The sequence below is a fragment of the Diabrotica undecimpunctata genome, chromosome 8 (genome assembly GCF_040954645.1).
Source record: "Diabrotica undecimpunctata isolate CICGRU chromosome 8, icDiaUnde3, whole genome shotgun sequence".
Taxonomy (NCBI): domain Eukaryota; kingdom Metazoa; phylum Arthropoda; class Insecta; order Coleoptera; family Chrysomelidae; genus Diabrotica; species Diabrotica undecimpunctata.
The window spans coordinates 71,391,584-71,404,944 of NC_092810.1; the positions used below are offsets into that span (position 1 = coordinate 71,391,584).

The following is a 13,361-nucleotide window of genomic DNA, read 5'->3' on the forward strand; positions in this document are numbered from 1 at the left end:
TGACATCTGGCAGGTATCTTAAAATAGGAGTGGTTCAAAGTCATATCTTAAATATCTGCCATAGTGCATTTAAAAACAACTCAATTTAATAAATTATGATACATATTTTAAAGATTTTTGATGTCAGCCTTTTTTACGTGAATTATCTCCAATATGCATCTTTTGTTGTAATTTTATTTATTTTTCGCTAGATAGATAGCCCACAATACCATTCTGCAAATTTGAGATAAGTTGAAGATATTTTAGAAAAAAATAATTATCCACCAGAATTTTACAACCATCTAATTAAAAAAAGAAGTTTTATTATCAGAAATCAATCTAATTCCAATACCAAACCAAAACAAACTCAAACCATACCTAGCAATAATAATAATAATAATATAATAACGACGGGGTACTAATATCGGAGTGACAGATAACAGAGTTGCACCTTGGGAAAAACAGCTGCTAACGAAAATTTAATCATTACGTAGGGACATTGGTCAAATCACGGAATATGTTCGAGGAACAACAAGTAGAAAAGTAATCAGAAGAGCTGCAGAAATAATGCTAACCACCGCAAGACACTCACAATATAACCCAGAAAACAACACAGCACAACAGTGCCTGGATACATTAAAACAAAAGCTTTCCGTTTACTCAGGCCGACTAAGGAGATACAAAATTAGTAACAAACGAAAATCTGACAATACGCTTTTTGAAAATGCCGAAAAGGTGTTCTATCGAAAACTCAATTCTACTACAGAAAGTGCCAATAAATCTTACCCAAGCCGAGAAGAAATCCATGAGTTTTGGGGAAATCAACTTTCCACACCAGCTGCTCTTAACACCAATGCTGGATGAATTGAAGATGCGACGCACATCTGCCAACACTACGTTACTGCTCCCTTCGAACCCTTCACTAGTGAAGAAGTTTCAAATATTATCAAAGGGCTTCATAACTGGAAATCTCCTGGACCAGATGGCGTTCAGAACTTCTGACTTAAAAAGTTCTGGATTATTCATGGGTGCTTATTAATCACACTATTTCTAATCTGCAGGAAATACCATCTTTCCTAACCCAGGGAACAACTTATTTAATTCCCAAAGATCAAAATTACACCCAAGATCTAACCAAGCACCGCCCAATTACTTGTCTTCCAACTCTCTATAAATTGGTCACATCCTGTGTAGCCCAGCGTATCAACCAACACTAGGCTCTAAATAATATCATAGAGCCTCAACAGAAAGGATGCGCTAAGGGTTCCATGGGCTGCAAAGAACAACTTATCATCGACTCTGTCATTTCTAACCAAGCATATAGCAAAAAACGAAATCTCTTTACTGCTTTCATCGACTACAAGAAAGCGTTTGATTCAGTGTCACATGAATGGCTTATAGACATATTAAAAATATATAAAGTCGTTGATAACCTTTTTAAAACATATAATGTTAGATTGGAAGACAAAAATTAACCTCAAAATACCTGGTGAAAACAATATCGAAACTAAAAATATTGCAATCAACCGGTGACTATTTCAAGAAGATTCGTTGAGCCCACTGTGGTTTTGTTTAGCGATGAACCCCCTATCCCAGATACTGAACTTAACTGACATAGGTTTTAGCATCAAAAATAACACTACTGTTGTTGCAAAGCCTAATCATCTATTGTATATGGATGATTTAAAACTATTAGCTTCGACTCGAAGCCACCTGGATTAGATGCTAAAAACAGTAGAAAATGTCTCTAATGATATTAGTATGCACTTCGGAAATGTTGGGTATGCAAAGGAAAGGTCCAGCCCGGCGGATTTGATATGCAAAACGGCCAGAACATCGAAGCCATGGGTGAAAATGATATGTATAAATACCTCGGAATATAGCAAGCGCGGAAGATTGACCATAAGCAAATGAAAACTGAGATAACTACTGAGTTTATACGAAGGTTAAAACAGCTGCTTCTTTCACACCCTAACAGTAAAAATTTGTTTAACGCACTAAACACCTACGCATGTTCAGCGCTTAGCTACTCATATGGTATTGTTAAGTGGACAAAAATCTTCAGAGAAAAGTACGAACACACCACACAAAGACACAAAAACACCATCCTCAAAGTGCAGTAGAAAGAACGACATTACCGCGGTATTTAGGACGACGAGGACTTATGGATATAAATGAGCAACTAGAAAAACAAATTACTAATTTAAGAACTTATTTTCGGGTGCAAGCTGAGACATCTACTCTACATCGCGTGATTTGTGCAGTAGATGATACAACACCGATCAAACTGAGGGGACCAGAAATGCGCATAAACCATCTTACTAAGGACGAAAAAATGCGCACCTGGATGGGTAAACCTCTGCACGGGCGACATCCCTATGAGGTCAATCAAGACCATGTCGACAATATAGCGTCGAACTATTGACTGACATCAGGAAGGATGTTCCCTGAAACAGAAGGTTCACTACTGGCCATTCAGGATCAGGTTATACCAACCAAAAATTACCTGAAATATATCGTCAAAGACCCTCAGGTCCAAAATGACAAATGCCGATATGGATGTCAAGCTCAGGAAACCATCCAACATCTTACCGGGAGCTGTCTGGCATTTGCTGCAACTGAATATAAGGAACGGCACGACTTAGTAGGAAAGATCATTCATATCAAGAGATAGTTATCAAACTGGGACTTCTTCAAAGAAACCGTCTTCCATATTATCAATACGTTCCTGAGAGTATAATTGAGAATGACAACTACAAGCTATAATGGGACCGCACTGTGCTCACAAACCAAATAGTGACACATAATAGACCAGATCTTATACTAGGTAATAAACTAAAGAGACCAACAACATTAATTGATGTGGCAATACCCAACAACAAAAATCTTCGTGTTAAACAGAACGAACAAATTTCCAAGTACAGGGATCTGAAAATTTAAATACAAAGACAGTGGAGAATGGAAAGTACCCAGACAATACCTATTATACTCTCTACTACTGGAGTCATTCCAAAGAACCTCCTAGAAAACATAAAAAAGCTAGGTCTGAATGAACAGCTCTACAAGACCATGCAGAAAGCTGTACTAGTCTCAACGTCAACGATATGTACGAACATTTTTGGGAGATACTCCAGCATACCAAGTCACCTAGAGCTCGATAACACGGAAAGAGTCCCACCAGAGTTCAATCCTTTTGATACCGTAGGTATCTGGGATGAGTGAATTTTCCCCTTAGAGGGAGTGGGAGCCGTATGGCTAAATCTGGATAATAATAATAATGTCACTAACTCAAACTAATACTATATATCCTTACCATATATTAATGGAAAATATTATTCAAAATTTCAACCCAAGGTTAATAAAGATCATCAATCAAATGATACTTATAAAATAAATTGTAATTCAACATATTATATTGGGCAAACACACCAATACCTGCATAGAAGAGTTGTTGCACACAAACATAGTGTACAGACCAATGGATTAAACACAATAGCCCTAGTAAAACATTCTCTAGAAAATAACCATTCAGAATATGAAATGTTTATAAAATAAAGTGCTTATTGAAAATGGCAAACTGCCGAAACGTTTAAGCAATAGTTAAGTAGTTTTATTTACAAAAGATCGACAAACCCAGGAAATAAAAAAGTTTCTATTTAAATATTTAAGGTCAGGAAATAACAAACTATATATATATATATATATATATATATATATATATATATATATATATATATAGGTGCATCATATTTACAAGTAAAAATTAGTAGAAGTAAAAGGTTATAAAGATATTTGGTAAAATGGCTATAGCTCCTTTCACGTGAATAAGCCATATCAAAAGAGGCGGATAATATAAGTTTTTATTTAAGAAATCTTTTAGACGCTCTACTTCCCTTGAAACGGCTCTGATTGAATTATTTATGTTAAATATAATTAAACATAGATCATTCGTTACTCTTAACTATAAAAAGTGCAAACTGTTTACTGTATGTGCAGATACTTATTGTAATCTTCAATAACTAATCAACGATGAAACTAATCATTCTCGCCGTCTTCGCCGTCTTGGCAATTACCTCAACCTTAGCTGCCCCTAGTCTTTGGGCTCCTGGTACTGTTGTAGCTGGTCCTGCAGGTAAGACAAGAATTTTGTAAATCAACTCTTTAATTTTGTAAAATTACTTTTGTTTTTATTTCCTCTGTATAAGAATGTTATGTAATTGTAAAATTTAAAACGTAGATCGTTTTATATTCTCTATTCCATTATCTGATGTGTAAAGTAGAATTAAAATTGTTATTTATATATTTATCAAATATACGCATGTATGTTAGTTGTCTATATTCTTTTAGATTTAAATTTTCATCTTATCATTTTTAGTCTTAGTTATTTTGTCATCATTTTTAATATCTGTAGTGCATTTTTTAATTATTTGTTTACATTATTTATACTGATATAGTAGTCAAGCTAGCTTACCAATTCAAATACTTGTGATTCCAGTTCACTTTTATATATTTTCAACTTCATCTTCATCTATTTTTCTCTTTAATCAATTGTGAATACATATTTCTCAATTATTTTCTGTCAAGTCTTGATCAAAATGATTTTTTATTATTTTGTTTGTTTTTATTTTATTTGCATCACCTATTCGGGTTTATGCATTTCTAATTTCTACTCCATATTTTTACGGAGTTTATCAGTAAATATCTAAATGTCTTCATATATTTTACTGAATTCTCAGTATTTCAATATCGTTTTATTTTCATATTTCCAAATAGATCTCCCTGGTTTTTTTTGTCACGCCAACTATGTTAGGGCACTAATTCAAGAAATAATCGATCGATATACAAATAGTTATATGAATATTTTTTAGTATTTTTTCATTAATCTGATCAACTTTAAAGACACTGTGGTTTGTTTTCATTTTATTTATCTTATTACTTTTTATATCTAGGTATACCATAAAAAAAGAAATTATTCATCTAATTAAAATCCATTTAATCGTAGCATCTCTATATAACCTACTTATTCTTAACATACAGCACGACAGATCTCATTTTTATTTTCCCATGATCTGTTAACTTGTTATCTGTTGTAGCATTGTTTTTATCATTTGTATAAAGTACTTTTTTATTAGTGTTTTTTTAAACTTTCGTTTCGTATACAGTCTTCATATTTGGGAGTTCAAGCAAGTATCACACATGTAAAATTTTTCCTTAATCCTGGTTAAAATTTTTTAAATGTTAAGAATTTCTAAGGTTTTTTAAACCTTGTGTGATACATAAAATTAATTATTTATATTTTTCAAAATCCACAAGTAAAATTAAATTCCTGTAGTCAGCTGTATACCATGAATGAATCAATAAATCCACACATTAAACAATTCAACCTCCTATCATCAACAATTTATATCTTTACATCATACACATACCTACAACATAATTTTCAGGTAGGTATGTGTATGATGTGATTAAATATTTCAATATGAGTTTATAAATTACAATATAACTCTTCTATACCTTTATTTCGTAGATTTCTACATCAAGCTCTATAAATACACAAAACAGTTTAACCTGTTGTCTTTGTCAATTACTAACTCAACATCATACATGCATCTTCCATTACTTTCCAGGTACTAAATGTTAATTTACAACGTAAAGAGTCTTATCAATATCTCCTTTATCATTGTACCAATGGGTATATGTATTATTGTTATGCTACTTTAGATTTAAACATTTTTACAGTCTTTTCACCCATACACTAGTTCCATCACAAGGTTTAACATAATTTTCAGAATATACCAACTTCAACCCCAACATATTATTGTGTGCTACTTTTATAAGGAATAATAAATAAAAATAATATAATAATTATAAAAATAATAAATTAAAAATTTTTAAATTTCTCAACACATTCATTTAACACATTGCTGGGTGTTGTCACATTAAGACACATACTACACGTTACATTGACTGCTTTGTTAATTCATCCATTCAAAAACTGTCATTTGAATTAGAATCTAGAACCCATTCAGAAAAGGTCTGAGAGTGAGCGACAACCCCTATTGGGAGTCTTACGTTGCCGTACAGGATATCTGTTAAATACTAACATCACAACATATTTTAACAATAATGTAACACAAAACAAATTTTGTTAAAGGGTTTTTACCCAGATATTTAGTAGTTTGAATCATGTATACCTGGTAAATATTTAACCAGATTGCTTTTTCGACCTTAGTCCAAATTTAACTTTTATGCTTGCTTTTACTTAAGTGGTAATCTTATTCCAAGTAATATATTATACTGATGATAAACTTTTTAGTCCGAAAACCTTCTGTGATATAGCCCGAAACTGTATTTTTTATTATATACCTTTTATAAAGGATTTTTAAATAAAACTTTGATATTATTTAGTCAGAATAAACCATAATTGAGAATACTTTATATTTGACGTTTAGATTTCCACTTCGGAAACCGTTTTCAAAATATTTAATAAATTATCTCCGAGGTGGAAATCAACTATAAGTATTTTTATTTAAACATTGGGTTTATTCGATCTGAAAACACTTAAGATTACCAACTGGAAAAACAAAGCAAGGAACAGAACAGAATGGCGGAAAATCCTAGAACAAGCCAGGACCCAGAAAGGGTTGTCGAGCTACTGATGATGATGATGATTGGGTTTATTCCCATTAAGTACAGTAGATAATATAGAAATACAACAAGAAAATAATTCTAGATCCATATAATCTGATTTCTTTTCACCTTTTTACGTCAGTTTTTTTTCATAAGATCTGATTTCTTTTAGAAACTTTCTATTTTGCAATTTTATGAATCTCTCTGCTCATTTAACTTCTGTTTTTTTATTTTGACTGAATTTTTAATAACGATACAACTGTACTTTTATCCTCAGCGTTCTTGTTTATCTTGTTCGATATTCATTACTCATGTAAACGTTTAGATATGTGTTTATCTTTGTATTGTTTTTAATTTCTTCTGCACTATTTTTGGCGTATCTCCGTATATCTTGTATTTTTAAAAACTTTTAATTTTGTTATTTTTTTTATATTTATATATTTTCAAAAGAGCATTTTTAACTGCCATAATTGTTTTTAAATAAAAACTATGGTTTTTATTGTTTTTATTGTACGCTAAACATTTAACATTCTCTGTATGTTGTAATATATAAATTGTTATCTTAATAGCTATTTCATCAACAGGTGGTTTCCCTTATTTTTTGCTTCGTTTATAGCGATTTATATTAATCTCTTGCTGATTTTACTTGGATTTAATAAAACAAAATACGAATAAATTTTTAAAAACATATTAACTTGATTGTTTTTTAAAGAACATATAATTATAAAATTATTCAACAGACAGTAGATAGATAGATTCAATGAGGTGGCTTTTTCGCCTATTCCACTGCGACCTTTTCAGATCTATTGTGGTCCTCTAATCCTAGATTATATTCTCTAGCTTGGCCCTCTTTAAAAGGTCTAATAGCTTGGATACTAAACCTTCGATGTAGCTCTTTGCAAGAGGCTTTTCTTCGCCTAACGTAAAAAACCGCACATTTGCCAAGCTGTCGCACTTACACAAAATGTGCTCTGCTGTTTCTTTCTCTAGGTGACAGAATCTTTATAGATATAGATCATCATCTTCCAATCTTATTAGCTTCAACTGCCTATTCAGCTTACGGTGCTCTGTTACCGACCCTACTATGGCTTTGACTGTTTAGATTTACAGAGATTTATGTGCTACCTATTTTATTAAACCCGTTATTGTTGCCCTTGCAACACCGCAAAAGGATTTTAGTAAAATGATTGGCATTAATGAGCCTTATTTGGCCATTTAATTTTCTTTTTTATTGCTTTAATGACTCTGGTATCCTGGTACCCAGACTACCGTATTTACCGTTGCCACTAGAATTATAATATTTTTAACATACTTAACTCTCAACTTAATTTAATTTTCTAAAAAACACAATATTTCAATACGATCAACAATTCGACATTCAATAAACAAATATTTTACAACCCTCAGATGTTAACTCTCTGAATTCGGATTAAAAGTAAATTCTCGACAACAAAACTTCTGTACTCAATCGGCAACAAAGACCGTAACCTTGCGACGGTGTCCGAGTTGATTTAGGGCACCAACACAATTCCATACTAGCTTAGAATAGACCTATACCTACAGAATTGAGTGTTCTAGTGCTACCTGGCTATCTGTGAAGATGACAACTGAATGACAAGATTACAATTTTCTGTCTTTCTATTTCTTTCAAATAGTGATAGATTCGTTATTTTCACTTGAACAATTGTAATATCCGTAGACAACCAAAAAATGTATCCCTTGCTTTGTCTCTACTATACCGGCTCCTAGACCATCCGATGTTTTTGATAGCTTCCCCTTGCATGAGTACACCTTCCTTCCAGTGTTCCCTGCCTGGGAAGTTATTGTCAAAGCTATACGTCGTAGCTGTTGCATCGATGGGTTTCCCCATTACGATATCTACTTTTAGATCCTCGATTAGCTTTCAATTGTCAGCACTATGCGCCTGTCTTCTGTGTTGTTGACTATGTATTAATCTGTGCGTCACAGGTCACAGGATTCGCCCTATATAAAGATATGAAGTAGTGAAAAATTGAGCAGGACTTCCAACGCCGATGTAGGAGTTATTTTTATGGTCCACGTAATACACAGGCATACTAGCCTTTGTGTATTACTTAGCAGCCTTATTGCTATCACTTGCTGTGTCTTTTTCCACCACGCCATAGACTCATAGATTATGATTGGTCTAATAACCGTTATATATGACCAAAAGAGCCTTTTGGGATTGAGTTCCCAATTCTTACCACACATTCTTTTATTTCTGCCTAAGGACATAGTAGCTTTCTGTGCGGTTTTTAGTATGTGAGTATTCCATGTAAGCCTATGATCAAAAAATATCCCTAGCTATTTTGTTTCTTTGAAAAATGGAATCTCTGTTTCTCCCAGCACCGCTGGTTTAAGTCCTTGTAATGCTGTCTTTTTGTAAAGTTATTTTTGTTTTTGAACATTAATTTTATGGGGTGCGAAGGTGTTGCTTTAAAGGAACCGTTTACGACACTGTCACCCTAATGCCTTAAAGCCGTTACTACGGTGTCTCGCGGCTTGGTTTGGGAAATGTTTTTGTTTCAGCGATTTTGTTATTCATTTTGTAATTACTTTTTTGTTTATTAACCAATTTAAATTTAGCATATCTAGTTCCATGTATCTTTTTTTACAAAAACGTTGTCTGTTGACATCAAATCTCAAGTTCATCATCATTCAATCATCAAGTTTTTAAATTATGAGCAAAATAATGAGTTTGACGTTTTGATTGTTTATTTAAAACTAGTTCCAATAAAAATTAATAAATCCCCAAATGAAAGTATTTTTGTAATCTCTCATACTATACATTTCAACTGTCAAACTTGTATATACAGTTGTAGCAAAAAATATTTAATTTTTACTAACTTGATTTGTCTAAAACTCGTGGTTTTTGTATTACATTTTTAATTTAATCTACTATTTAAGCCATTTTTACTTAATAATAAATTTTCTACTAGGTACTATTATTGCTGGACCATCTGCTCCTGGTGCCGTTATTGCTCCTGGATGGCCTGGTTGGGGATGGGGCTGGGGACACGCACCAATTTGGGGTTAAAAATAAAATAGTTAATGGTAATATTTGATTTGTGTAACCCAGCAATGAGGAATTTACCGCAACGACAATGTGTTCAACTTTTGTGACAATAAATTAATTTTTGCATTTAGCACATTTTTTTATTTCAAATACAACCCAAAAATGTTTATAGAATAGACAAATTGTCAAAGACATATTAAAGACACTAAATACATTTCTTCTTTTCTTTTTCTATCGTTATTCTATGTGTTTAAACTTTATCTACCTACATCAACGTTCAAATTGTCGCTCCACCTTTTTTTTTTAAATGGATCAATTATCCAACAACAGATGTTTAAATACTTAGGCATAGAACTACCAGGCTATGGCGATGTTGAAGAAAGATAATAAATAGTAGGAGCAACAAAAATGACTTTCTGTTTAAATAATACAATATGGCGTAATAAAAACATTAAGCTAGCAAAGCTGCTAGAAGGCCTATAATGACATACACCGCGGAAACCAGACCAGAAAAATAAATCTAAAGGATTGCTTCAAACAACAGAAATGGAAGTACTTCGTTTCATCGTGGCATAGCTGAAAAGATTCTTGACTGAGAAACAGGTGAAAATATAAGAAATATATGTAGGGTAGACGCTATTCATGATTGGATGCTAAACAACAAAAAAATTTTGTGAACATATTAGCAAAACGAAAAAGAGAAGAATAGTGAGAATAGCTCAAGATAAATCGCCATCGACACAAAGAAGTAGAGGCCGACCCCGAAAAAATAAATCAATTGAAAATCTTATTCCTTATTATATAGATATTACTTATTATGATGGTTGGCATAAATTGTAAAAAACTGTTTCGTTTTTATATCTAAGGGGATAATTTTTATGCAAAAACATTGTTTGTAACTTTGACCCTGCGCTGGTATTTGCAACATATTATACATAAGTGTAAAACACGATTTGTCGGTAAATTATTTGTTGATTTTAAAAAGCTAAATAAAATTGTGTCAGTAATCAAACTTTTAAATTATGGGTCATTTGACCTCTCCTCCCATTTCAAAACATGTATGGGGGTTGAAAACCCAGCACAGGTTTATAATTGTATAACTCGAGTAGTTTGCCATGTTTCACCTATTTTAAATTCCAATCAATATTGTATTATCAGATTCAGCATACTTAACTGCAGCAAAAATTTATATATATTATAAGTTGTTTATTTGGTCTGCCTCTGTTCTACTGTTTATTGTTGTAATAGCCTAAATTAATGTAAAGTAAATAATTTAATGGTTAATTACATATGTAGTTTTTTTAATTTACTATTTTTACGAATGTTCAAAGTTCAAGTTTCAAAGTTCAATTTAATATTTTCTCTGGGAATAAGCCAAAGTTAATTTTGACGTTTCGATTTCTACTTCGGAAATCGTTCTCAAAATACAAAACATTAATAAATTTTAATTTTGTTACTTGGTAAAAAAATTCTTCTAATAATTTAACTTTATCTGACTGATTGATATGGGCAATTCAGACATATATTGAATTTATTGGAAGATAATTCGTTCGATTGCATGAAATCAACTTTAACTTAAGAATACCCATCAGAAAAACCATAGCATGAGATTTTTCTTTAAAAACATAACCAGATGCAATGATGACAATTAAATTCTCTTGTTGATGATCCCATTGTTAATCATGAGAAACCAGGAAAAGATCTCATGATACTATCCTGAAGACGGAACAAATAATCATCAAGACGACTTAATGTCCAATGTAAAGTAAGTGAACATTAATCTTATATCAAAAATAGAGAATTTTATAAATCTCAAATATGTAAACAAGCATGGGAACATGAACATGGAGTTCCGTGGAAAGACTTAACTATAGTCCTGAAAGAAGCAGATGATAAAAAGAGTTTAATTAAAGAGGCAGCACTTCTTCTTCTTCTTTCTCTTTATAAACAATTCTGATTCATTGGCGGATTAACTACTATAAAAAGTTGTCACTCCATCTTTTGCGCGGTCGTCCGATACTTCTTCTGCCGATTGGTGACTTCTGTCGCTTGCTATTTTGATGAGACGGATCTCCCCCATTCTGTTTATGTGGTTATTCCATTATTTTTTCTATTTAGTGTCCATTCGCTTATACACTATCCGTTACATTTTCTTCTAATGTTTTCACTTCTATTTCGATCTCTCTGCGAATTTCCTGTAATTCTTCTCAGAACTCCCATCTCTGCTGTTTCCAGTAGCTTTTGTGTTGTGGCTGTGTCGGATTTTGTTTCTGAGGCATATGTCATTATTGGTCTTACACTGGCTTTGTAAATTCTTGACTTCATCTCAGTGTTAATGTGTCTGTTTCACCATATAGTGTTATTAAAGCATCCTGTCAGTCTAGTTGCTTTTTGTACTTGATCTCTTACTTCTTTCTCCTGGGTTCCATACCAGTGTAATTCAGAGATATTTTATTTCCATTAATTATTTAATTCTGATGGCATTAATTTCTATTTTACATCTGGTTGCTTCTTTGCTAATTACTATTGTTTTAGTTTACTGAAATGAAATTGACATAATAAAATAATAAATTATTTTGCTCTTATGTTAAATCCACGGACCAGTCTTTGCAAACTATCTTTATCTTGGGCTGTCAATATTGCGTCATATGCGTAACAGAGTATTTTCACTTCTTTATTTCCCATTCTGTATCTCCTTCCTTTATTAACGCTTTTGATGATTTTACCCATGATTAAATTAAAGAGCATATGGCTCAACGGAACCCCCTTTCTTATTCCTCTACCCACTTCTATAGTCTCTGTAAATTGTCTATCTATTCTGACTTCCATTTTGTGATTTTGGTAGATGTTTTCGATAGTTTTTATAATATTTAGGGGAACTTCTCTATTACACAGAAGATGTATTACATCTTTGACTCTTACCCTGTCAAATGATTTTTTTTAGTCAATTAGACACAGAAATGATGGCCTATTATACTCTATTGATTTCTCAGTGATCTGCTTTTTAACGAATATTGCATCTGTACACCGATCTTGCACTAGAAAAACAACAGGGTTGTACATCTGCTAAACTTATTCTCTGGTTCATTAGTTTTTTTTTTTAATTTTAGTTGTAGGTTTTAGGGTAGTTTTTAACAACTTTATACCCCTGTAGTTTTCTGGCTGTTTTTTATCTCCTTCTTTAATCGTAGAATTGGTTCGCTCGTTCTCCATTCTTCCAGTATTTTATTGTGTTTTATAATTTTATTAATTAATATTGGTAATTGTTCTGTCATTGCTGCTCCGCAATATTTCTGCAATTCGTTTGGTATTCCGCCTGTACCTGATACTTTTCTGTTCTTCAGCTTTTCAAGTATTTTACGAACTTTCTGTATATTTATATTAAGTTATTCGTAGTTTGTTTTTTCTCTTCATAGAGCTTTTTTAGATAGTCGATCCATGTATCATTTTCTATGTATTTTGGTTCTATTAGTTCCTTAACCTCCGTTCTTTGATCTCTTTGATCTCTCGCCATATTTGGCGCTTTATAAGACCACAAAAATCATGTTCTATTTCTTTCGAGAAGCGTTCCCAGTGATCATTTTTTATTTTTCTTACAAGTTTACGTGTTTCGTTTCTTATTGTCTTGTAGTTATGGTGTGCCTCTTGTGTTTTGGTTGACATGTATTTCAGATAAAGTTGTTTGTTTATTAATTAACTTGTTTGTTTATTGTTTAAA

The 13,361-nt window shown here is 32.2% G+C and overlaps 1 long non-coding RNA gene across 1 annotated transcript; it reads left to right on the forward strand.

The window, feature by feature from the left end:
• The first annotated feature begins 3,950 nt into the window (after positions 1–3,950).
• LOC140448451 (uncharacterized) lies at positions 3,951–9,773 on the forward strand. Its single transcript, XR_011951715.1, has 2 exons — positions 3,951–4,111; positions 9,567–9,773. It is a non-coding gene; the product is annotated as an uncharacterized lncRNA (long non-coding RNA).
• The last annotated feature ends 3,588 nt before the right edge of the window (positions 9,774–13,361 follow it).